Source organism: Geotrypetes seraphini, chromosome 14, assembly GCF_902459505.1.
Source record: "Geotrypetes seraphini chromosome 14, aGeoSer1.1, whole genome shotgun sequence".
Lineage (NCBI taxonomy): Eukaryota > Metazoa > Chordata > Amphibia > Gymnophiona > Dermophiidae > Geotrypetes > Geotrypetes seraphini.
In genome coordinates, this window is record NC_047097.1 from 6,988,312 (window position 1) to 7,013,373 (window position 25,062).

The 25,062-nt window shown below is 42.6% G+C and overlaps 2 protein-coding genes across 4 annotated transcripts in view; one reads left to right on the top strand and one right to left on the bottom strand.

Annotated features, from left to right (window-relative positions):
- The window catches only part of LOC117348295 (dual oxidase maturation factor 1-like), a 93,494-nt gene extending 87,096 nt beyond the window's left edge, over window positions 1-6,398 (bottom strand). The window contains exon 1 of one of the 3 annotated variants that reach the window (XM_033920231.1): window positions 6,294-6,398. The gene's annotated coding sequence lies outside the window, so the exon portion shown is untranslated. Of the gene's footprint in view, window positions 1-5,551; window positions 5,719-6,293 lie in introns of those variants that run through there. The other 2 variants (XM_033920230.1, XM_033920229.1) reach the window with 2 other exon arrangements.
- LOC117348294 (dual oxidase 1-like) overlaps window positions 5,778-25,062 on the top strand; it is a 201,892-nt gene continuing 182,607 nt past the window's right edge. Inside the window, exon 1 of the mRNA XM_033920228.1 lies at window positions 5,778-5,904. The gene's annotated coding sequence lies outside the window, so the exon portion shown is untranslated. The remainder of the gene's footprint in view (window positions 5,905-25,062) is intronic.

A 25,062-nucleotide genomic window follows, 5' to 3' on the forward strand; every position in this document is an offset into this window, starting at 1 on the left:
CTAGGCTCATTCCAATTATTCCGAAAGCATCTGAAAACCTGGCTTTTCTCCAAAGGGTAAAGCTATCTATTTAAAATGTAAAGCTAGCTATCCTCTTCATAACCTCTAATTTCTTATTATGTCCTTCCCTCATTTATTGAATTTACCTGTAAACTGTGCCGAGCTCTATCTTTATGGAGATGATGCGCTAGACAAACTTAAGGTTTAGTTTAGTTTACTTTTATTTTCTGAGATTATCTGGGTGGCAAATCTTAACATAGGGGTCCTTTTATTAAGGTTCGCTAACCAATTTAGTGCCTGCTAAATGCTAAGACGCCCATAGAATATAATGGATGCCTTAGCATTTAGTGCGCGCTAAATTGGTTAGCCCCATATTCTCTCGGGGTTAATTTTATAAAGTATTTTCGTTATGTAATGCATGCATTACACATGGAAAAGGACTCTTATGGAACTGCACAGCCAGTATAACAATGATAACATTTAAGGGCTCTTTTTATTAACCTGCAATAAACGTTAGCACATTGTTACCACACCTTTAAAAGAGTTGACCGTGGGACGCACTGAGGCATCCTGCAGTAAAATCCCAATGTGCACACACAAACCATGTGCAAAAAGTATTTTTGAACTTTTCTCCTAGGTGTGTCTAGGGTGGAGAGTGGAGGTGACAGCACGAATCAGTTAGTGCAGCCTCATTACCATAAACTACTGCGACTGATTAGCATGGGATTATCATATGATCCCTTATTGCCTACAAACTGGGTGGTAAGGGCTCACATACTAATTTTTGTTAATGGACATTAGCACATGGCCATTAATAGAGAAATGGAAAATTGGCCATTTTCCGGGTGTGGAAAAATAGCCTTAGCATATGTGAAAGTCCCACATAAGGACATACTAAGGCCATTTTTACCACAGCTTAGTAAAAGGACCTCTAAGTAAATGCAGTTTGCTTCTACAATTTCAGTATATATTGCAATATAATGCACATTTTTCAAAACATTAAACGTATTTTATCACTAATGGAAATAACAGTAAGAATACGAGGGGCCGTTAAAAGGTTCTCAGCCCAACCAAGAAGAGAATGATGTGGAGCCATGAAACTTACAAGTTATTCCACACTTTTCTTGACATTTTTCATTTCAATGAGGCAAATGCATCTAGCAAATGGGCACAAGTAGAGGGAAGCCAAGCCATTGTGACATCACTGATGAGATTGGCTCTTAGGCATTGGTGGAATGAGGCATTATAACATCACAATACAAGGGGCCACTAAAAGGTTCTCAGCCCAACCAAGAAGAGAATGATGTGGAGCCATGAAACTTACAAGCTATTCCACACTTTTCTTGACATTTTTCATTTCAATGAGGCAAATGCATCTAGCAAATGGGCACAAGTAGAGGGAAACCAAGCCATTGTGACATCACCAGTGAGGTTGGTTCTTAAGCATTGGTAGAATGTGGCATTATAACATCACAATGCCAGGAGCCACTGAAAAGTTCTCAGCCCACCCAAGAAGAGAATGATGGAGCTATGGAGCTTGCAAGTTATTCCACATTTTTCTTGACACTTTTCATTTCACTGATATGAAATAAAATGAAAAGCGTCAAGAAAATTGTGGAATAACATAAGTTTCATGGCTCCACATCATTCTCTTCTTGGTTGAACTGAGAACTTTTCAGTGGCCCCTTGTATTTGGTAAACAATGGGATGCAAACTACCAGTCTATAATTAATTGCCATAAAAAGATTAGACTAGTTCCCATTGGTATTGGTATCAAAACTATCTCTCCAATAGCATAGTGAAAAAACTCTCTCTTCAGAGCATTATTGAGCACACTCGTACCTCAAAAGATACCCTATAAATAAACTGGACGCCAGAGAAGCTGTCTTAGCATGGTGTTATAATGATCTTTCTACTGGCTACCAGCTAAATGATATGTACATATGCAGATGGGACTCAATTTTGGGTCACAACTACAAAAAGTAGGGTTACCACATTTTAAAAAAGAAAAACGTGGACAAATAACCCCACCCGGTTCCGCCTTCAGCCCTGCCCAGTTCGACCTCTAGCCATGCCCCATTTTGCCCTCCAGCTCCACCCCAAGAAAGATTCCACTCTTTGCAACAAGCTCCGACCGCATCGGGAGGGTCTGGAGCATGCACGGATGCGTGTGACATCATCCACGCATAATCAGTGGCCCTCTAGTTGCGTCCAGAGCTTATAGGGGCTTTCTAAAACCCGGACAAATGCCAGGTTTTGGAAAGTCTGTCTGGGAGCCTGGACAGTCCTCTAAAAAGGGGACATGTCCGGTTTTTCCTGGATGTCTGGTAACCCTAACAAAAAGTATCAATGTAATAAGTGTCTCATAGGCGGCCCGTCACTAGTGACTATAGGAATCACAATTAAGTGGAGAAAAAAGCCTCAAGTACATATCCTAGCAGCACTTTACAACAGGTAAAATAGCGCTGCCTGTTCTTTTCATGGGCAAAAAAACTCCACTCTGAATGTCTCTAATAGTCTCTGGCTGCGTTGGAGGGCAGAGGAGTAGGTTTAAGGATTGAAGGCTATATCAAAAAGGTAGGTTTCAGTCTGCTTTTAAACAAGGGAAGGGGCTTGATGTCTGGCACAGGCACAGGGGGCAGCTAGATGAAAGGAACGAAGTCTGGAATTGGCAGTGGAGGAGAAGGGTACAGCTATGAGCAGCTGATCTGAGGAACAAAGTTCTCTAGGAGGTATATAAGGCGAGAGAAGAGGAGAGATATTGAGGAGCAGCAGAATGAACATACTTGTAGGTTAATAATAGGAGCACAGACGACTTATCTGGTATTGCCAGAAATTGCTGTGGACACTTCAAATCCTTCCAGCCACTATCTTCTGACGCCCAAGGAATTCCCTGACCTTTTTTTCTGCACTTAATTGTGATTTCTATAGTCACTAATGATGAGCCGGCTATGAAACACTTATTACGCTGGTACTTTGTGTACTTCTGACATTGCAGCAACTTTTTATTTTTTTATTTTTGTGTGACTCAGTTTTGGATGTCATTTACTACTGCTACCACTGCTACTACTTATAATGTCTATAGTACTAGTAGATGTACCGAGCGCTGTACATTAAACATTCAAGAGACAGTCCCTGCTCAGTAGAGCTTACAATCTAATCAAGAAAACAGGACAAGTAGGGAGTTAGGGAGTTTCTCAGAGAGGGACTGATAAAACAGGCATGGGTGCTTTATAGAACAGAACTTATCACCAATATCTGTACCCAATTTGGGGCACAAGGATTTATACCAACTGAACCCTGGTATAAATCCCCATACCTAAATCATATGTAGATCATCCCCCCCCCCCCCACACTGCGTAGAAATCCTGGAAACACCCCTGACCTGCTCATGCCCCTCCCACGGCCAAGCCTCCTTTTCAGATCTGCACGGAAAAATGCACATGCACATCTTTAAAGAACAGCGACTATAAAGATGCAAGCGTAAATTCCAATTATTGTCAATTAGAAGCAGTAATTGATTGTTAATGCCCTATTATCAGTTCTGGCTCATTAAGCTATTAAATTGTGTGCCGTTTGGGCGTGTGTCCAAATTTAATGCACAATTTTGAGCACTATATATAGAATTAGGGAGATGATGCATGTGGGCATTCCTGAGGCACAGTTTGGGCAAACAGGGGTAAAACGATGTACAGTACTTGTGCATTTTATAAAGTATGGGAGTGCACACACATTTTCCCGCCTCCTTCAGAACAGAAGTAAATTGGTGCTTGAGTATTTGCACACTGCTAGGAATAGTTCTATCAAGCCTGGCCATCCAAACCAACAGCCCAGTCTCTCTGACCACTTTCTCTCCCTCAGTGCCTGCCCCAAGCTTTCTCGAATTCTTAGACCATCGTCATCCCCATTACCTCCACTGGGAGTCTGTTCCATGCATCCACTGCCCTTTCCGTAAAAAAATAATGATTTTAAAGTTCAAGAAGGGAACAGACTCAGGAGAAATCTAAGGTGGTCGAGAAGATCTGAATGAGATTTTGAAACAGAGAAACAGACGGAAGAAAAGATGTCAAGAATATCCTACGTGAGCACTCTCCCTTCCCTCCTCCCCCTCCCCTCAATTAGATCTTGGCAGACAAATCTATTCGATTTATTTAAACTGGTGACCCACAAGCTGGACTGGGGAATGTGCTAGATGTGATGTGCGTTGATTTTGCCCTTGTGAAAAATCCAACTGGGATGATACAAGATGGTACTAGTGCCCCCTTGGGTGCTAGTGTTGAGATAATCCTGGAATTCTTACAGTCAGCCAATAAAAGAATGTAAAGAATGTCTATTTATTGATGTGGTTCCTTTTATATCCCGTCTTCCCCAATAAACTCAGAACGCGTTACAAGGTTCATATACATACTGTTGAAAAACTTCAGTGATGATCTATTTTTTTTTAAATGTTCTATTTTCAATCCTCAGGTGATAGTACTATTATTTGATACTTTCTGATCATTCCCCCTACTTATCTACTCCTACTCTCATTCTGGGTCTAACAAAATATGAGCGAGATTTGTATTACTGCCACCTTGATGCTGTGTGTTTAAATCACTCTTACGGCTCTGGCCCTTTTATATGTTTTTGTCAATTGTACTCATAGTCTGTGCACTTCAGCCACTAAAGCAAAATATTGACATGATTCTGAGCAAAACGTACTAATAAGTGAATTCTTCATAAACAGGTGAAGCCTGACCTCACAGAAAATCTATAGTTCCCTTTCCATATATGCTAAATCAGGTACATCAGAGAAACTTGGAGTACGGAGACATAAGAATAAGCTAAACAGAGAAAGGAACAGAACTATCCTGCCCCCTCCCCCCCCAAAAAAAAATGTATGGATGGACATATAATTGATTCCAATATTTTGAACCAAAAAAGATATATATATTTTTATTCTTGAAATTCAAGACGAATCACGAGATCTGAATAAAAATTTGAAAGAGAAAAAGATTCTTCTGTAGGATCCCCTCCTCCCACCCCCTAAAAATATATATGTCCGCAAGGATGATCCAAATAAAAAAATCTATAGGCATGAAACAGCTGCTGCAAACCCACGGGAGAAGAGACAACAGTGGGTGTGTGCAGATCCAGAAGTATTTCAACAGGTTTTTTTTCCCCCTTAGTACTAGTTCCAAGAACAGATGGACTTTTCGGTGGAAAAAAATTGAGAACGATAAAACAAAACGAATGCTCTCGTTACTGAACGTTGTGCCATCCACAGTCCCTTTAGGCTATGAGAACTCTTTCCAGCAGAAGGCTGGTTTTCTTTTAAATTGTCCTTTCCACGACTTATGAAGCCCCCCCCAAAAAAGAAAGTCTTGAGAGAACATCTTAATGCCTTATATTCTACAAATGGGAACCAAGTATACAAAACTAGGCAATCCCCCCTCCCCCCATCCCCAGACCCAAATGGGACAAAAAGTCACCCTACATCTGCCCGGGTGAAATCGCAAGCGGCTAGAAACGAAACGAAACGAAACGAAAGAGATGGAAACGACTCACTTACCTCTTAAAGAGCAGCCACAGCAAGTCGGAGGCGAAGTGAATACAAAGTTGGGCTGAAGATCGGGGGAGCTCTTCTGGAGCCTCGCTCTTCCTCCCCATCCCTGTCTGACTCTGCAGGACCATGTGACTCACCTCGGCGTCACCGCTGTTTCGTCTTCTTTTTTTTTTTCTTTTTTTTTAAATCAAGGTGGATGCGAGATCGGCCTGGGCAGGGCAGAGCGGGGTTGCGCCGTGATCTGTCTGGCCTTAGGTATGCAAATGAGCCTCGGTCGGGCCCAGCCTCCCCCGGAGATCAGGAATGCCGAGCGCGCGCACCCACACTGCGAGTTCCTAGAGCCGGGGCTCCAGATCCAGGTCAGTCTGCTCTGCTTCTCTTTCCTGCTTGACGAGGGATGTGGGCACCGGTTGGGAATGACTTATAAAAAAAAAAAAAAAAACACCAGTCGAGGCTAGGGCAGAACGCATTAAGCTCTTGCAAATAATTGCCTGCGACGCTACAAGTTAAGTCTGTGATGATGCCGGCTTCAGATATCTTAGTAATTGTGAGCGAGATAAAATAGTGCGTTGGGGATGGGGAGGTTGGGTGTCAGAAAGATTGTAATTCCTGTGCAGCAGAGAGAATGGAAATTAACCTTCCGGATGAAGGTTCCCGGGATTTTTTTTTTTCTTTCATATTTTGATTTATTTTAATAAAGGCCCTAATAGAAAGAGTAGCCCTCAATACTACTGCAGTCTCGTGTTACCTGAATAGGACTATATTGTGTTCCCGTAGAAGTCTCAGCTAAGAGTCAGTGGCTGTTCTCATTTACTTGGGTCTACTTGTAGAGAAGTCCAACAGTGTTGCAGACTGTGCAGCCAATCGGTGGCCAGATAATGAGTTCATTTAGCTACATGAGCAGGTGCACCCAGATCATTGTGCATGCAAAAGGTCCTTTGATAAACTAGGGGTAAGATGAACAGGGCGGAAGGACACTGTATATTAAGGCTGGCCATGGAAAAAATAAGGCTTTTCACCTTTCTGGTTGAGAAATGTCACCAAAATGTTTTTCTGATCTGCAATTTTAGTGGCATGGGAAAGTTACACTTAAGACTACTGTGATCTACTTCTAACAGGTCTCCTGCTGAACCACCGCCCCCCCCCCCCTCCGCAATCTGTACAAAACTCTGCTGCACAACTCTGCCAGCCTCACTCCACTCACCTCACCCCTCTCCTCAAATCACTTCACTGGCTCCCTATCCGCCTTCGCATACAGTTCAGACTCCTATTACTAACCTACAAGAGTTCTGCAGCCCCTAAGTATCTCTCCTCTCTTGTCTCACCTTATACACCTCCATTCCTCGGACAAATTGTTTTTATCTGTACCCTTCTCCTCCACTTTCAGTTCCAGACTTGGTTCCTTTCATCTTACCGCTCCATATGCCTGGAATAAACTACCCGAGTCCGTCCCTTCCATTGTTCAAAAGTAGGCAGAAAACCCACCTTTTTGAGACAGGCTTCAACTTATAACCTTACTCTCCTCTGCCCTCTGATCACTACACTAGTCAGCAGTTTAACCATCCCCTGTAACTCTAACCCCTACCCTGGCATCCTGTCTGTCTTGATTTTTTAGATTGTAAGCTCATTGGAGCTGGGACTGTCCTCTCGTGTCTCTGTATAGTATTGCGTACGGCTGGTAGCACTCTAGAAATAATTAATAGTAGTAGTAGTAGTAGGTGAGATATTTCTACGTATAATAATAAAACAAAAGGGAAGTTATTTAATGGTTACATTCATTGTTAAGTTCAATAATTCAAGGGAAGTACATTAGGAAGGGAGACACTGACAATTAACGAAGAAAATTAAATTGGCAATGCAGAAGATTTTAGTCATTAAAAGCATCTGTAAATAGAAAACTTTTAAGTTTGGTCTTAAATTTTTCTAACTTTGACCTATTGTATAGGACAGAGAAGATTTGGGATTTATGCTACAAAGGGGTGGTTTTTGCACTGCTTCCTTAACCATCAGCAGCAGGACAGGATGAACAAATAAGCAAAGTGCCTGCAGCCAAAAAGGCAAGAGGGCGTCATCAAAAAATAGTAAACCTAACAGATTTGGGATGGAGTCAGGGTAGGGTTTCCAAGCAGCAGCTTTAATCAAAAGGGTGACTGTCAAAACCTTTATGTTGAAATATTCAGTGTTGTATAGTAACTAAGTAAATGTAATTAGTTATTCCACTTAAGTAAAGGTTTTGTTACTTTTACTTGTAAAGAAGTACGGGATGATATTTTTTACTTTTACTAAAGTAATAGCTTCACTAGTTTTCACTACTTTTACCTAGTTACATCTGACACTTGAAGTTAAAAGTAGGGCTGCATTTTGATTAAAAACATTTTTAATTGCAATTATTATTTTTTTTTAATCTTTATTCATTTTCAAACTTAGAATAAGTGTGACAAATGTTCAAACAAATTAACAATAAATACATCACTTAATAATCAGCAATGATACAAATCATAAACTCTTATCACCCCCCCTTTAGATCCTTTCCTAACATATGATCAAATATCTTATAGAATATGTAATAATAAAAATAACCCCCCTCCCCCCTCATTGCTAAACTTGTAAATTTAAGGGAAACAAACTCATCTAATCAGTACAATACTTTGTTAATGGCTCCCACACATCCTGAAATTTCCTAAAACAACCCCGCTGTATTGCAATAAATCTCTCCATTTTATAAACATGACATAAAGAATTCCACCAAAAATTATAGTTTAATCTACTCCAATCTTTCCAATTATGTGTAATTTGTTGAATGGCAACACCAGTCATTATGAGTAATAATTTATTATTTTTTTGTAGAAATCTGACTTTTTGCTCTCATTGCCCTACCAAATAGCACAGTATCATATGATAATGCCACTGGGTTATCTAATAAACAATTAATTTGGTCCCAAATTGATTTCCAGAAATTCATAATATATGGACAATAGAATAATAAATGATCTAAAGTCCCTGCTTCGAGATGACAGTGCCATTAATTAATTGCAATTAATTGTGTGATTGAACATTTTAAATCTGGTGATTAATCACACATGGTCATCAGTCCATTGGGGGATGACAGGGGGTGCATGCATTTCCTCTTCCTTCCCACACTAGGGATCATACCTTTGCTGTTGGGAATTCCGAAGCCCCGCCAGTCAAAATCCACTGCCAAAGCTGCCTCTTTCCTCCTTGTGCCGCCCCAAGAGCATGGAAGTCATCAGGGTACCTCCAAATGCCGACGCCAGCACTCCCCGAGCATGCTCAGTTCATGCTTGAACTGAGCAGCTTGCAGGATACAAATGAAGATTTATGTTATATTATCTTATTCATTCCTGAGGGAGTATAATGAGGAAGGGACGACTCAGGCAGCTGATTTCTTCAGCTGATAGGGCTTCTGCTACCCCACCAGCCATTTGAACAGGTCCAAGTTCAGGATCCTCCCCTCCCCTGCCCCCAGCTCCAGCACTCTCCACCCCCAACCCCCAGCCCTCCTCCCAATTATATCTTACATCCACTTTGTCTTACTCTCCCACTCCTTCCCTCAGATTACCTTAGCACTCTTTCCTTTTTGCGGCCTCCTGGAACCGACTCCAGCGCTCTCCCCGTTCCTGCCCCTCCCCCAGCCCAATCCCATGAGTCACTCTCTCACTTGCACCCCCACTAGTTTCTTACCTTCCCACTAAAACTTCAAGTGTTGCTATATTGCTCTTCCGGCCCTTACAGTCTGATTCCAGATATTTGCTAAATTCAGACAGAGCTGAGCTGCATGCATGCACCCATCCATATGCATCTCTGAGGGATAGAAGGATATAAAGGATCACTTACAGGTCATGGACCTGATGGGCCGCCGCGGGAGCGGACTGCTGGGTGCGATGGACCTTTGGTCTGACCCAGCGGAGGCAATTTTTATGTTCTTATGTTCTTATATGTGCTATAATGTGAATTAGAGAATGACACGGTAACAAAATTCATCACTGTTCCCGTCCCCAAGGATAACCGCGGGAAACCCATTCCGCATCATTCTTTAGGGTCTGTCTCCACCTCAGTCCTTCGACACCAGCATTCTTCAATGCAAGGCTTGAAGGTCAGTGGTTGGGCCCATTCTTACTCTGATTCTACCCTCTCTTTATACAGAATGACATGGAGATGGTTTACCGCGGGGAAGGGAATGGTGATGAATTTTACCACCGTGTCATTCTCTAATCTGAAATATAATATATGTATAGTATAAATTGATGTTAATTTGGGGATTGGAACTATTTGCACTATAAACCAGCACTGTATAATATTTAAGGAAATATACTTAGAGGATTAAGGAAGGACTAGAGTCTTAATCTACAGAACGTTTATTTACAATATGATACAGGTGATGCAGTAATTTCCGCTCTCAATTTAGGGATCTTTATACTAGGGGAACGTGCCACAAGATAAGTGTTGTTATAGACTCTGAATGATTAATTATGCAGGATTAGGAGGAACTCACTCTGATTAAGGCCCAGATGTATTCTTTCTTCTTATTGCTTTTTCTGGTTGGAGTGGTGGAGGAAGTCTTCTATTTGCAGAGGATGGCTTGAGGTGATGATCCTTGCTGGAAGAGTTTTCTTATTTCAATGTGGTTTGGGAGTGGAACCTGGCGTCTTAGATGCAAATAAGAAGTCCAGCAAGGTGAGCAGGTCCAGCAGCAGGCGAAGGCCCAAAGGAAAAAGGGGAAGAGTTTATGTGAATCTTCGCTTTTGTAGTTCTTATGGGTTATAGAGCTAGGTCATGTGGTGTATAGAAGCCCAATCACAATTCAGGGCTAGAGGAGATGGAAGCATGGATTTGAGCTGCTTTGCTCTGGTTTGGATGGTCACATGTTTCCTGACTGACCAGATACTGAGTCCTGACAAGATTTTAAGAGTGTTGTCTGGGAGTGTTGTTGTCTGGGATTGTCCGGGAGGGTTGTTGTCTGGGAGGGTTGTTGTCTGGGATTTTAAGAGGGTGTCTGTCTCTTTTTATCACATCCCAACTTCTGATTGCTAGATGTTGTTCATGGAAACTGGAAATTGTTAACACTGCAGCACCAACCCAACCTCATTTGTTATCGTCCTGTTCTTGGAAAACATAGTTTCATAGTTTATTTAAAATTTGATTGCACGCCTATCAAAATTCTAGGCTAGAGTACAATATTAATAAAAATAAGGGATACATCTGCAGACTAAGGACAAACCATACTGATTATGCGTGGGAAGGGGGAGAGGAACTACAATAAAGTCAAGAAAGAAAACATAAAAGAAACAAGCACAAGAAATGGGAAGACACATATTATGCTGCTGTATTTCTTTTAAAAGAAGATAAACTAAGGGGTGAGCAGCGCATTCAGAAAGGGTACCCGGTGTTCCTAGGCATCTTTAAACAAAAAAAGGGTACCTAGTGTTCATACCTAGCCTTCCTTTGTTATCCACTGATTGGGCACTTAGCTTCTTTTGTTTCAGGCTTTCAATGGTCTGAAGGCAGAAGGGGCCAGATTCAATCAGAGTTCAGTTTTAGGACATGCCTTCTTATAATCCAGCTCCTTCCCTGATTCCCCCTGCCACGCGTGCACCCTCCCTTCCCCTCCCCAATACCTCTGTTCACTGCCACGGGCAACAAGAACTTCAACGTGCTTCTCGTGACCCCGTTGGCTTTCTCTCTGATGCCACTTCCTATGCGAAGCACCTGGAAGTGACATCAGCAGGAGAGACGACGCAGTTGCGAGGAGCACGTTGAAGTTGTTGCTTGCGGCGGTGAACCGCTAGAGGTACGGGGAGAAGGGAAGAGGGTGCGTGTGTGGTAAGGGGAGGAGTGGGAAGAGGCAGGGGGGCAGAGAGGAGGAGGGGTGCCAGCACCTCCACCCACATGGCGCCTTGGGCAGACCGCCCCCGCCCTTACTACGCCACTGATTGGGGTGACTGTTTACTGAATAGATAGTCTTTAGAGAGGAAGGGGTAAATTCTATAAGAAGCGCCCAAAAGTTAGGCACCAAAATAGGCACTGTTCAGCGCGATTCAAGTAAAATTGGGTGCTGTTTAGTGAATCACGCTGAGCGGAACCTATTTTGGAGGCGCCCAATAAATAGGACAGCTCTAGGCACAACTAAAAGGTGGCCGTGCGAGCGCTTAAGCATGCTTAAGAGCAGTGATTCTGTAACAAGGTGCCTAACACGTAGCCACGTCCATGCCTAATATGCATAGTCCTTAGTTTTTTGAAGGCCGCCTAAATTTTTAGAGGTGCCTTGCTACAGAATCACTCTTTTTTGATAGGTGCCTAAATTTCAATTATTGCTAATCTAATCTAATCTAAACCTTAAGTTTATATACCGCATCATCTCCATGAGTATGGAGCTCGACACGGTTTACAAGAACTTAAAATAGTGGGTAGAGAAGAAGAAAAAGGATGACATGAACTTATGTGTAGTAGGGGAGAGAGAAAGGGGGGGGAAGGATAGAGCTACAATTTGCTGAAAAGCCAGGTTTTCAGTTGTTTGCGGAATAACTGAAGGGAGCTCAGGTTCCGCAGCGGGGTGGTGAGGTCGTTCCAAAGACCTGTGATTTTGAAGAGAAGGGATTTTCCCAGTTTGCCTGCATAGTGGATGCCGCGTGGAGAGGGGAAGGCTAGTTTAAGCCTTTGGGCAGTTCTGGAGGAGTCGGGACTAGAGGAGTTGAAAGACAGTGGGATAAGAGGAGGGAGGATTCCGTGAATGATCTTAAAAGCCAGGCAGGAACATTTGAAATGGATTCTGGAGATTATTGGGAGCCTGATTGCTGATTAAAAAGCTTAATTGAGCTTGCTATTTAGATAGGCACTTATCTAGTTGGGCGCCTCCAAAATAGGTGCCTAACATTAGACTCCGGTTGCAGAATTTGGGCCGAAGTCTGCTTGTCTAATCCCAGGACTGTCTAATCCACATATCTGAGGTTCTTGCATCAGTGCTCAAAGACATTCAGAGTTTGCCATCAGATGAAACTTTGTTAGAACAACAGGCATTGATTGAAAGCCGCCTTTGTAACTGGCCAACTTGATGATGATAATAGCGATGGCGATGAAGATACTGGCCAACGTGATGATGATAACAGCGATGGCGATAAAGATGCAAGTGATGAATTAGACTGCACTCCTCCTAATGCAGGTGCTAATAACAGTGATGACGATAAAGTACACTTCTCCCTCCGTATTCGCGGTGATTGGGAATGAGCAGAACCGTGGATACGAAAAAACCGCAAATAACTTTTTCATATGTTATTCGCGGTTTTCTGTTAAAAGCCCTCGTGAATATGATGAAACTGTGAATAACATATGAACAAGTTATTCAGCAATTTTCTCTGTGCACCCTGAAGAAAGTGCTGGGAAAAATGCACCAAAACTTTTATCGGTACTCGTGGGTGATGTAATTTTTATGGGGGGGAGGAGCCAGCATGCTAAAAACCGCAAATTATCGATATCGCGAGTGCTGAAACCGTGAATACGGAGGGAGAAGTGTATTCTTTGCTATATGGAAGTCAAATGTTTCAGGCAGAGATTGCCTTGATCAGTATCTGCAGACCCAGTCAAAAGACATCAGTGATATTGCAGCCTGGCCTGATTTGAAGGAACTTTTTAGTCATAGAAACATAGAAACATAGAAATAGACGGCAGATAAGGGCCAAGGCCCATCAAATCTGCCCACCCCAGTGATCCTCACTATCTATCTTTGCGGATAGATCCCACATGTCTATCCCATCTGGCCTTAAAATCCGCCACACTGGTGGCCTCAATAACCCGAAGTGGAAGACTATTCCAGCGATCAACCACCCTTTCAGTGAAGAAGAACTTCCTAGTGTCACTGTGCAGTTTCCCGCCCCTGATTTTCCACGAATGCCCCCTTGTTGCCGCGGGACCCTTGAAGAAGAAGATGTCTTCTTCCACCTTGATGCGGCCCGTGAGATATTTGAATGTCTCGATCATGTCTCCCCTCTCTCGACGCTCCTCGAGTGAGTAGAGCTGCAAATTCCCCAACCGCTCCTCGTACGGGAGCTCCCTGAGTCCCGAGACCATCCTGGTGGCCATTCTCTGGACCGACTCCAGTCTCAGCACATCCTTGCGGTAATGCGGCCTCCAGAATTGCACACAGTACTCCAGGTGCGGTCTCACCATGGATCTATATAGTGGCATAATGACTTCAGGTTTACGGCTGATGAAACTCCTGCGTATGCAACCTATGATTTGCCTTGCTTTGGATGAAGCTTGCTCCACTTGGTTTGCCGACTTCATGTCTTCCCTGACAATCACTCCCAAGTCTCTTTCTGCTACAGTTCTTGTCAGGATCTCGCCATTTAGGGTGTAGATCTTGCATGGATTCTGGCTTCCCAGGTGCATGACTTTGCATTTTTTGGCATTGAAACTGAGTTGCCAGGACCTAGACCAGTGCTCCAGCAGAAGTAAGTCATGCACCATATCGTCTGTCATTGCTTTTTTGTCTGTTGTGCTTTTGCTCACTACATTGCACAGTTTGGCATCATCGGCAAACAATGTTATTTTACCTCGAAGCCCTTCTGTCAGGTCTCTTATATAGATGTTGAACAAGATCGGGCCTAGGACGGAGCCCTGTGGCACTCCACTTATCACCTCCGACATCTCGGAGGGAGTGCCATTCACCATCACCCTCTGAAGCCTACCTCTGAAGCCTACCTCTGAAGCCACCCTCTGAAGCCAGTTCCCAACCCATTTTGTTAAAGTGTCGCCCAAACCTAAAGAACTCATCTTGTTCAGCAACCTGCGGTGTGGCACGCTATCAAATGCTTTGCTGAAATCCAGATAGACGATGTCCAGGGACTCACCAACATCCAGCTTCCTCGTCACCCAGTCAAAGAAGCCGATCAGGTTGGATTGGCACGATCTCCCCTTAGTAAATCCATGTTGGCGGGGATCCCGCAGATTCTCCTCGTCCATGATCCTATCCATTTGGTGTTTGATTAGGGTTTCCATTAGTTTGCTCACTATTGAAGTGAGACTCACTGGTCTGTAGTTTGCCATATCCACCCTGGAGCCTTTCTTGTGTAGTGGAATGACGTTAGCCGTCTTCCAGTCCATCGGGACGTTACCTGTACTAAGGGAGAGATTAAAGAGCGCGGATAGTGGTTCCGCCAAGACATCTCCCAACTCCCTGAGTACCCTAGGGTGTAGGTTGTCAGGCCCCATTGCCTTGTTGACCTTGATTTTGACAGCTCGCAGTAGACGCTGCTGGGTGTAAATTTGAAATTACTAAACGGGTCTACTGATTTAATCCTTGTATGTGGTTGAGGGCCGATTCCCGGCACCTCGCGGGTGAAGACTGAACAGAAGTATTCATTTAACAGTTGGGCCTTTTCCGAGTCCGTCTCCACATGGTCTCCGTCTGGTTTTCTGAGTCGTACTATCCCGCCTGAGTTCTTTTTCCTGTCACTAATATACCTGAAGAAGGATTTATCTCCCTTCTGGATATTCTTTGCTAGAGACTCCTCCAGGCGGAATTTGGCCTCTCTAACTGCCGCTTTGACGGCTCTTGATTTGGTCAGATAATCTACTCTGGAGTCCTGTGTCCCTGATTGTTTGTAAGAGATGAATGCTTTTTTCTTCTCTTTGATGAGGTCTGAGATCTCCATAGAGAACCACTGTGGCTTGTTGTTCCTACTTCGTTTGCTTACTGATTTAACATAGCGGTTTGTTGCTTCCTGTATGGTGGTTTTCAAAGTTGACCACATTTCTTCCACGCTGTCGGTATCTGCTTGGGTTTGTAGCGCCTGGTGAACGAAGTCTCCCATGTCCTGGAAATTTGTGTCCTTGAACTTGAGAACCTTGGTCAATGTGGTAGATTTCGTGAAACCTTTCCTGAGATTGAACCAAATCATATTGTGGTCACTGGAGGCCAAAGTTTCACCCACCGAGACCTCTGTGATACTTTCTCCGTTGGTAAGTACCAGGTCCAAAATTGCCTGATCCCTTGTTGGCTCAATTACCAGTTGCCTGAGTCCTGCTCCATTCAAAGAGTTTAATAGCTTCCTGCTGCTGCCGGAAGCAGAGGAAAGCGTGACCCAATCCACATCGGGCATGTTGAAGTCACCTACCAATACTGTGTCCCCCCGCAAGGTGATATTCTCTATATCTCCGATTAATTCCAAATCTAGGTCTTCTTGATGTTTTGGGGGTCTGTATACCACGCCAAGATATAGGCATTTGTCCTTCCCTCTGGCCAAATTTACCCAAAGGGATTCCCCAGTGTACTGTACATCTGTGATTCTGGTGACCTTAATGTCATCTTTAGTATATAATGCTACCCCACCTCCCATTTTGCCCTCCCTGTCCCGACGAAGCAAGTTGTAACCTGGTATGACCATGTCCCACGCGTGGGAGTCTGTGAGCCAGGTCTCAGATATCGCCACCACATCCAGGTCGGCATTCCTCATTTCTATCTCCAAATCTAGGATCTTGTTTCCCAGACTGTGGGCGTTGACGTACATAGCCCTCCATGTTGTGTGCTTGTTGTATCTCAGTGGGGACAATCCCTCTATATCAACTAGACCACCATTAGTATTTTTCGCTTGTCTCTTACACTCCCTAGACCCAGAGCTACAGCTTGTACCTATCCCGGACTCCCCATAACTGCAGTGCGCTCCTATCAGAGACTTGGTAATGTGTGTACCCTGTGGGGGTATTCCCGTTTGGGCTACTTGAGCTCCTTTAGTGCAATTTGCAGCGTGTGCACTCTCGCTGGTCCCAGAATTACAGTGTGTACTCCCTCTAGACCTAGAATTGCTACGTGTACTCCCCTTAGACCCAGAATTGTAATGTGACCCAATGCAGTGTTTACTTAGTTCAGTTCCAAAATAGTATTGGTAGCCCGTACCCTCCCCCAACTCACCTAGTTTAAAGCCCGTACCCTCCCCCAACTTACCTAGTTTAAAGCCCTGTGTAGTAGGCGGGCTAGACGGTGTCCAAGGACTAAGTAATCCACTTTCTGCCATTGCAATAGTTGAACACCTTTTTTTTTAAACTATGTGGAAGGTGACAGAGGGTAGTGGTTAATGGAGATCTATCTCTCTTTGGGGTATCTCAAGGTTCGGTTCTTGGGCTTGTTCTTTTTAACATTTTTGTAAGCGATATTGCCGAAGGGCTGTCAGGTAAGAGTTGCCTTTTTGTGGATGATAACAAAATCTGCAATAGAGTACACACCCCTGATGGTGTATAACATGAGGAAGGATCTAGCAAAGCTTGAAGAATGGTCTGAAATTTGGCAGCTAAGGCTTAATGCTATGAAATGCAAGGTCATCATTTGGGCTGTAAAAACCTGAGGGGATGGTACAGTTTAGGGAGTGAAGACATTTTGTTCATGAAAAAAGGAGTAGGACTTGTGTGTGATAGAAGGATGCTAGGGTGCATAGGAAGAGGTATGGCCAGTAGGAAAAAGGAGGTATTGATGCCCCTGTATGACACTGGTGAGACCTCGTTTAGAATATTGTATACAATTCTGGGGAATGCACCTTCAAAAAGATATAAACAGGATGGAGTTGGTCCAGAGGAAGGCTGATAAAATGGTCGGTGGTCTTCAACATAATATTTATGGGGACAGACTTAAAGATCTCAATATGTATACTTTGAAAGAAAGGCAGGAAAGGAGAGATATGATAGAGACGTATAAATGTGCATGAGGCAAATCTCTTTTATTTGAAAGGAAGCTTTGGAATGAGAGGGCTTAAGATGAAATTAAGAGGTGATAGGTTCAGCAGAAATGTAAGGAAATACTTTTTTTACAGGACGGGCGATAGATGCATGGAATAGTCTCCCGGTAAAGGTGGTGGAGACAAAGACTGAGTTCAAGAAAGTGTGGGATAGTCACATTGAATCTCTTAGAGAGAGGAGGAGACAGTGGATGCTGTGGATAAACAGACTGGATAGGCTATTTGGCCTCTGCCTTCATGTTTCTATGGATGAGGGGAACAGACACACTGGATAGAAGGAGAGGGAGACAGACTTACTGGATAAAGAAGGTAGGAACAGACATGCTGGATTGAAGAGGATCTAATTACAGTAGGTACTTGGGACCTGGGTTGGCCACTGTTGTAAACAGGATACTGGGCTTGATGGACCTTTTGTCTGGCCCAGAATGGCAATTCTTATGTTCTTTTGAAATGAGGGGGATATAGAGGGGAAGCACTGGATGGAAGTGGGGGAAGAGAGAGAAGCAAGCACTGGATGGAAGTGGGGCATGAGAGGAGAGAGAATGAAAGGGGCAGACACTGGATGGAAGAGGAAAAGAGAGGGGGCAAATGCTGAAGGTAGTCTCACTAGTAGCACTAGTCTTACATCTTCTTGTCATGCTGTCCACATGTATATGGAGATCAATAGGTGTTATTATATGGAACCAGGAGTTGATTATTGCTGCTATCAGCTCATGTTTGTTGGACGGCTGCTTTGCTGCTACTGCTTTCTTTAATTTGGCCCAAAGATTTTCAATGGGGTTGAGATATGGGCTGATTCCTGGCCAGTCCACAACTAAGCCTTGTTCTCTTTGAACCAGGTGAGGCATTTCTTGGCTGTGTGGCATGGGGTGTCATCCTGTTGAAAAATGAATGGTCATCTGGCACCAAAGATGTCTCTGGCTGTTGGCAGGACCTTGGGCTGAAGGAACTCCTTTATATATTTGTCAGCATTTATCACTCAATCAAGCGCCTGCAGTTGACCCACAAAATCTCTGGACATGCATTCCCACACCATCACACTCAGAGAATGCTTCATGGTGGCAGTAGTACACTCTGGCAAGCAGTCCTCACCTGGTCGCCTACAAACATAGCGGACACCATCACTGCCTATGGAGATTCGGGTCTAATCACTCCACTCCACCTTCTTCCACTGCACTGTGGTCCAGCTGGCATGCTCTTTAGCCCAGTTCAAACATTTATGATGCTGAACTTCATTGAGGAAGGGCTAAGTATTCTTGTTTGCAGACCTGCTTTCACCAGTCGTTGACTAGTCTGACAATAATGCCCATGTTTTGGCCAATGACTTATTGATATCAGCGGCAGTTAATTTCTGATTATGTAGAGCCATTCTCACTATCTTTCTATCAGTCTGAGATGTACCTTTTTCCGGCTCCTTCCAGCCTTGTTTTTGATGCTTCTAGTCTCTTCAAAGCACTTGCAGAGTTTCAGTACCTCAGCCAGTGATACACCTTGACCAATTTTGATTGCAATCTCTCAGTAACTGTAGCCTTCTTTTCTTCAGGTTATGGCTGTTGCTCTTTTTTTAGGCAACCAGTCAAGTCTCTTCTGCAGAATTTAGCATACAGCTGTAATTTTAGTGTATTTAAACAATTAATATTCATTTAATTCAATTAAATCACAATTAATGAAACATAGCCATTCAGATTTTATCATATTGCACAATGGGTCTTTAGATAATACCCACAAGCTGGATCTTGTTCGTTTCAACAACATCAGAGTATCAAAACAAAACACATAAACAACCCACTGTACTGTATGCACTCAAAATCTAAGCAATACATATCAAAAGAAACATGACCAATTGCTTACCTTTTTGATGTCAAATCACTAAAAGTCATTCCTAATACAAAATAAACAAATTGAAATTTTATGGCTGCTATCTTTATATTTTGCACAGTGCAGTGGGACATGCGTCACTTTTTCTCTTTCTCTTGTGTTGCACTGTGGCATCTTGGGGGTTCAGCTTGATATTTTTCTACAAATTTCAATTTATAATTTGTAGTTAGTTATTCTATAATATGTAAGGATCTGTCTGTGTTCTGCATATATGAAAGAGATATGGTTTTCTGTTAGCATTAACTGTGCAGGATGGATCTGAACTAATCTGGCTTCTTTAGTTTTCCAGTAGGTTTACTGATATTCTAGTATCCATTGCTGCTGTGCTTTTTTTAAGTAAGGATCTTGTTACATGACTCGTGGATGTTGCCTCTATTATGGTATTGTAAAATTGCTCTTCAAGTCCTGGGTGACATTTGTAGTGTTCTGTATTACTTCACAGTATGCCTATGAATGGATTTGGGATTTGGGTTTAGATCCCACCTTTCTCAATAACATCTTAAGGCAAATTTCATTCAGGTACAGTAGGTATTTTCATTGTCCTAGAGGGCTTAGAGTTAAAGGGCCACTTATATTACATTACATTGCATTACATTACATTTGTGATTTCTATTCCGCCTGTGCCTTGCAGTTCTAAGCGGATTACAGTTAAAAGAGATCAGGACATTACCGAGAGAATTACATTACAACGATTTAAGTAAATTACATGTTGTGGTATAGAAATACAAGTATAAGATATCTGGATTTATCGATAGAATAACTTGACAGGGTTCAAGTAGTTACAAGGTTCAGTGGGGAAAACAATATAGGCAACTGAAGAAAGATACCTAACTTTGAAGGAATCAGTTAAGTGGATACCTAAGGGAGATGCTTATTTAGGAGAAGGTTAAGTGGATACCTAAGGGAGATGCTTATTTAGGAGAAGGTTAAGTGGATACCTAAGGGAGATGCTTATTTAGGAGTTTGGATATTTTTCGTAAATGAGGTTCAAGGGGATGACTAGTGTGTTATTTGCTGGGGAGAGTGCATGTGCGATTGGGGAGGGGAATATTAAGTAAGGACGTGTTTTTTGAAAAGAAATGTTTTGATTTCTTTCCGAAACACTTTGATGTCTGTTGTTTTGATCATCAGTTTGGTGATGGTGGGGTCAATTTTCACTGCCTGAGTTGCTTAGAAGGCTGTCGTAAAGTTTCGTACGTCGGGTACTATTATGAGGGGAGAAGGTGAAAAGATTCTGAGTTCTTCTTGATCTGGGTAGTCGGTAGCGGCAAAGACGGTTGTTCAGGTAATTGGGGGCCATACCATGGGTTACTTTGAAAAGTAAGCAGTAGAGTTTGAATTGAGTTCTTGCTTTTATCGGAAGCCAATGAGAGTCTACATAGGCGGGTGTGACGTGGTCGAATTTGCTGAGCGAGTAGATGAGTCTGATAGCTGTGTTCTGAACGGTCTGTAGTTGTTTTATCATAGTATTTGGGCAAGGTAGGTAGAAGCTGTTGCAGTAATCTAAGGAGCTGAGTATGAGGGATTGTACAATGATCTTGAAGTGTTCTTTGGAAAAGAAATTTCTTATTTTTCTTAGGTTTCGCATGGTGAAGAATGCTTTTTTTATGGTTTTGTGTATTTGTGTTTGCATTGTGCAGCCTCTGTCTAGGTGTGTTCCCAGAATTTTGAGAGTATTCTGTATTGGATATTTGATTGTGTTTACATCTAGTTCTGTTAGGGATGGTTTTTGTTCCTTCTCTAGTAGTAGGAATTTGGTTTTCTCCGCATTCAGTTTTAACTTGTGGTTCGTCATCCACTATGGTATTCACTATGAAGCCGCTCTAGTGAATACCATGCAGCCAAAGCCCCAAATCTCTTTAAATCCCTATGAGTTTCGGGCCTTTTCCCCATAGTGGTCTGCGCTAATCTGCTTCATAAAAGACAGTGTGGTGCAGCGGTTAAAGCTAAAGTCTCATCACCCTGAGGTTACATTACATTACATTACATAAGTGATTTCTATTCCGCTTGTGCCTTGCGGTTCTAAGCGGATTACATGTTAGAAGACTGGACATTTCCAGTAGCATTGCAGTACATATAAACAAGAATGCGTTAAGTTACAATTGTTGTTCTGGACTTTTCCAGGATAAATTGGTAGTAGATAGTAGATAGTGATAGGTTGTTTAGACGAATAGAGATAATATTGTCCGGATTCTGTTGTTTAGACGAGTAGAGATAATACTGTTCGGATTTGGGTGTTGCTGGTGGTGGTGTTTGGGTAGTCATGAGAGCATTATCTTAAACTTTTGTGAGGTTATGATGATGGGAAGTGTTTTTTGAAGAGATGAGTTTTGATTTCTTTTCGGAATGCTTTAATGTCTATTGATTTGGTCAGTAGATTGGTGATGGTAGTATCGATCTTTGCTGCCTGTGTCGCTAAAAGGCTGTCATATAGTTTCTTTCGTCGTGTTCCTTTGAGAGGGGGGTGAGTGAATAGGCTCTGGGTTCTCCTTGATCTGTGTGAGAGGTTACGGTGTAGTCTGTTGTTTAGGTAGCTGGGTGCTGTTCCATGTATTACCTTGTATAGTAGACAGTAGAATTTGAACTGAGATCTTGCTTTTATTGGTAGCCAGTGTGAGTCTAAGTATGCTTTGGTGATGTGGTCGTATTTGCCCAGTGAGTAGATGATTCTGAGGGCCGTGTTCTGAACTGTCTGCAGTTGTTTTATCATGTAATTTGTAAAGGTTGTGGGTTCAAACCCATGCTGCTCCTTGCATGTCACTTAATTGCCCCCGGTATACTAGATAGATTGTGAGTCCACCAAGACATACAGGGAAACATGCTTGAGTACCTGAATAAATTAATGGAAACTGTTGTGAGCGCCATTGGGAGAATGGTATAGAACGAGGATAGGGATCTCCGGTCCTCGAGAGCCGTATTCCAGTGGGGTTTTCAGGATTTCCCCAATGAATATGCATTGAAAGCAGTGCATGCACATAGATCTCACGCATATTCATTGGGGAAATCCTGAAAACCCAACTGGAATACGGCTCTCGAGTTCCCTACCCCTGGTATAGAAAATTGAATGAATAAATAAATAAAGTTTTGTACCTGACTCCATGGATGGTTGAGTGACTTGTCCAAGATTTCAAGGAGCAGCAGTGACCTCCCTGGTGCTCCTCCTATTCATCTTTGGTAACTCAACACCTCTTATTAAATGCTAGCAGAGCTGAAGCCTGGTGGCCATTTGGCAACCTATCAAAAACACAGATAGGTTTATGATTGCTAGTAACCTCGGGATTTTTATTAGTGCTGCTATATCTATTCCACCACCCCCTCCTACATAAAATCCAAGCTTCCCATCTACAACCCCACTCGCACCCTCCGCTCAAAGTCAGAGATACGCCTATGCACCCCCCCCCCGGAAGATCCCTGCTCACAGAAACTGCCCACAAACGATCCTACAGCCACTTCATTCCACACCTCTGGAACCAACTCCCCCCCCCAACTTAGACAACAGAACTCATTATTAACATTCCGTAAATCGGTAAAGACCCTCCTCTTCAACTAAAGATCTCCTCTGTCTTCTCCCCCCCTTACGCCCCACCCCTCCACTCTCCTATCTCCTTCCCAAACTCCAGTATAACCCTCTCTTACTCTCTCCACTAACAAATTGTACCTAAACGCATATAACTTTCCTTAAACTAAACTACTGTATTTCCCCCTTCTCTCTTTCTGCTATACTCTCCCTGTATTAAATTCTCTCCAAAATCTATAAATCCAATCACTAAACCTGTTGTATTACTTATATGTCTAGTTACTCTCCACTGTGTATGTTCATTTGTAGACCGTTCTGAGCTACTGGGAGGACGGGATAAAAATCCAAATAAATAAATAAATAAATATATATCACTGTTGACATGGCTAACAGGAAGATTCTGGGCTGGCAAGCTAAATGTTAAAATACCTCCATATATTTCCAAAACACTGCAAATATTATTCTGTTCAATATATTGCTTTCCTATGCATTATTTATTAATTAATTTTTTTGTACTTAATTTCCTGGAGTACATTCTATATTTTATAAGAATGGAGCCCATATGGTGGGGGAGAGCAGTGTTCTTTTGAAGTTGCACTAAACATTCAGCATCTGAATTTTACTCAGTAATTATAAACTACAGGCAAATAAGTAGGAAAAGCATGCAGGGTATGGCTCATGGAATTCTTTCCAACTTCCCTGCGAGAGTGTGTTTGTGTGTCTATGATATATCTGAAGAAATGCTCGCAAAGTAAGGTAATAGAAATGTTTTGCTCCCTTCAATTTGTCCCTAATGTTTGGCTTTTTGTGTGCAATGCAGAACCCAGGCAATTATGCCTCACAAGTTGTACTTTTATTGATGTTCTTTCAATCAAAATAAAATTTAGAAACTCCCCACTCTATGCTTAAAATGTTTATTTACTATGCCTTAGGCTCATAAAGTTGCATAAAATCATCTTTCTGCTTTGAGTGTGGAGCTGGGGGGAAGAAAATTAAGACTGGATAAAGAAGGTAGGAACAGACATGCTGGATGGAAGAGGATCTAACTACAGTAGGTACTTGGGACTTGGGTTGGCCACTGTTGGCAGCTAAGACAGGGGACAGGGGACAGGGATGAAAAATGCACTTCACTGCAGGGATGGGAAGGGGATGAAGAGGGAATGGGGAGGGGACAGGGATGAAAATGCGGGGTTGGGGATGAATCTATGTTCCCATATCACTCTCTAGTGTACAGGATAAACATATTTTATTTATTTTAAAATTTTCTATTCCGCCTATCAACTAGGCGGATTACAAATGAACGTGCATAAAATGAGGCCTACAAAAAATATAAATTCAACTAAAAGCATACTAAAATACAAACTCAGTAAAAAAATAAATTCAGTAAATAAAAACAAATTCAGCAAATAAAAAGATCCTAGGAGAAGTACATTAAAGCAGAAATTCCTTATTCATAGAAGGCTTTTACAAATAAGTGGATTTTCAATAGCTTTTTGAATGACAAAGGTAGAACATAATCTTAATGGTCCATTCAATGCATTCCACAATTTTGGGCCAGCTAAAGAAATAGCCCACATCCAGGTCTTTTTATTACATTACATTACATTAGTGATTTGTATTCCGCCATTACCTTGCGGTTCAAGGCGGATTACAGAAGATTTCTGGACATGCCAGGAGGTGTTACAGAGTAGAACTGGTTGCTTCAGAGGATTGAAATGTTTCATACGGTGTTAGTTAGTCTTCATGGATTTCTTGAATAGCAGGGTTTTTATTTCTTTTCTGAAAGTTTTGTAGTCTGGGGTCACGATTAGCAGATTGGAGAGTTGGTGGTCTAGTTTTGCTGCCTGTGTGGCTAGTAGGCCATCGTACAGTATTTTCCGTTTGATGTCTCTGATTGGAGGGTATGTGAATGGTGTCTGGGTTCTCCTGTGTCTGGTTGTGGTAGTTTGGATTAGGCGGTTGTTCAAGTAGGCTGGGCTGTCACCATTTATGGATTTAAATAATGGACAGTAGAATTTAAATAGTAGTCTTGCTTGAATTGAGAGCCAGTGTGAGTTGAGGTATGCCTCGGTGATGTGGTTGTGTTTTCTTAGTGACTAGATTAGTCTCAGGACTGTGTTTTGTAGTTGTTTTATCATTGTTGCGGGGCAGGGGAGATAGAGGATGTTGCAGTAGTCAAGGAGACCTAGGGCTAGGGACTGGACCATGAGCTGGAATTGTTTTCTGTCGAAGAATTTTCAAACTTGCCTTAGGTTTCTCATGACCGCAAATGATTTCTGTATTGTTTGTTGATTTGTGGTTGCATGGTGCAGCATCTGTCTATCGTCGTTCCCAGAAGTTTTAGAGTGGATTGAATGGGGTATGCGATTGAGTTTATTTTA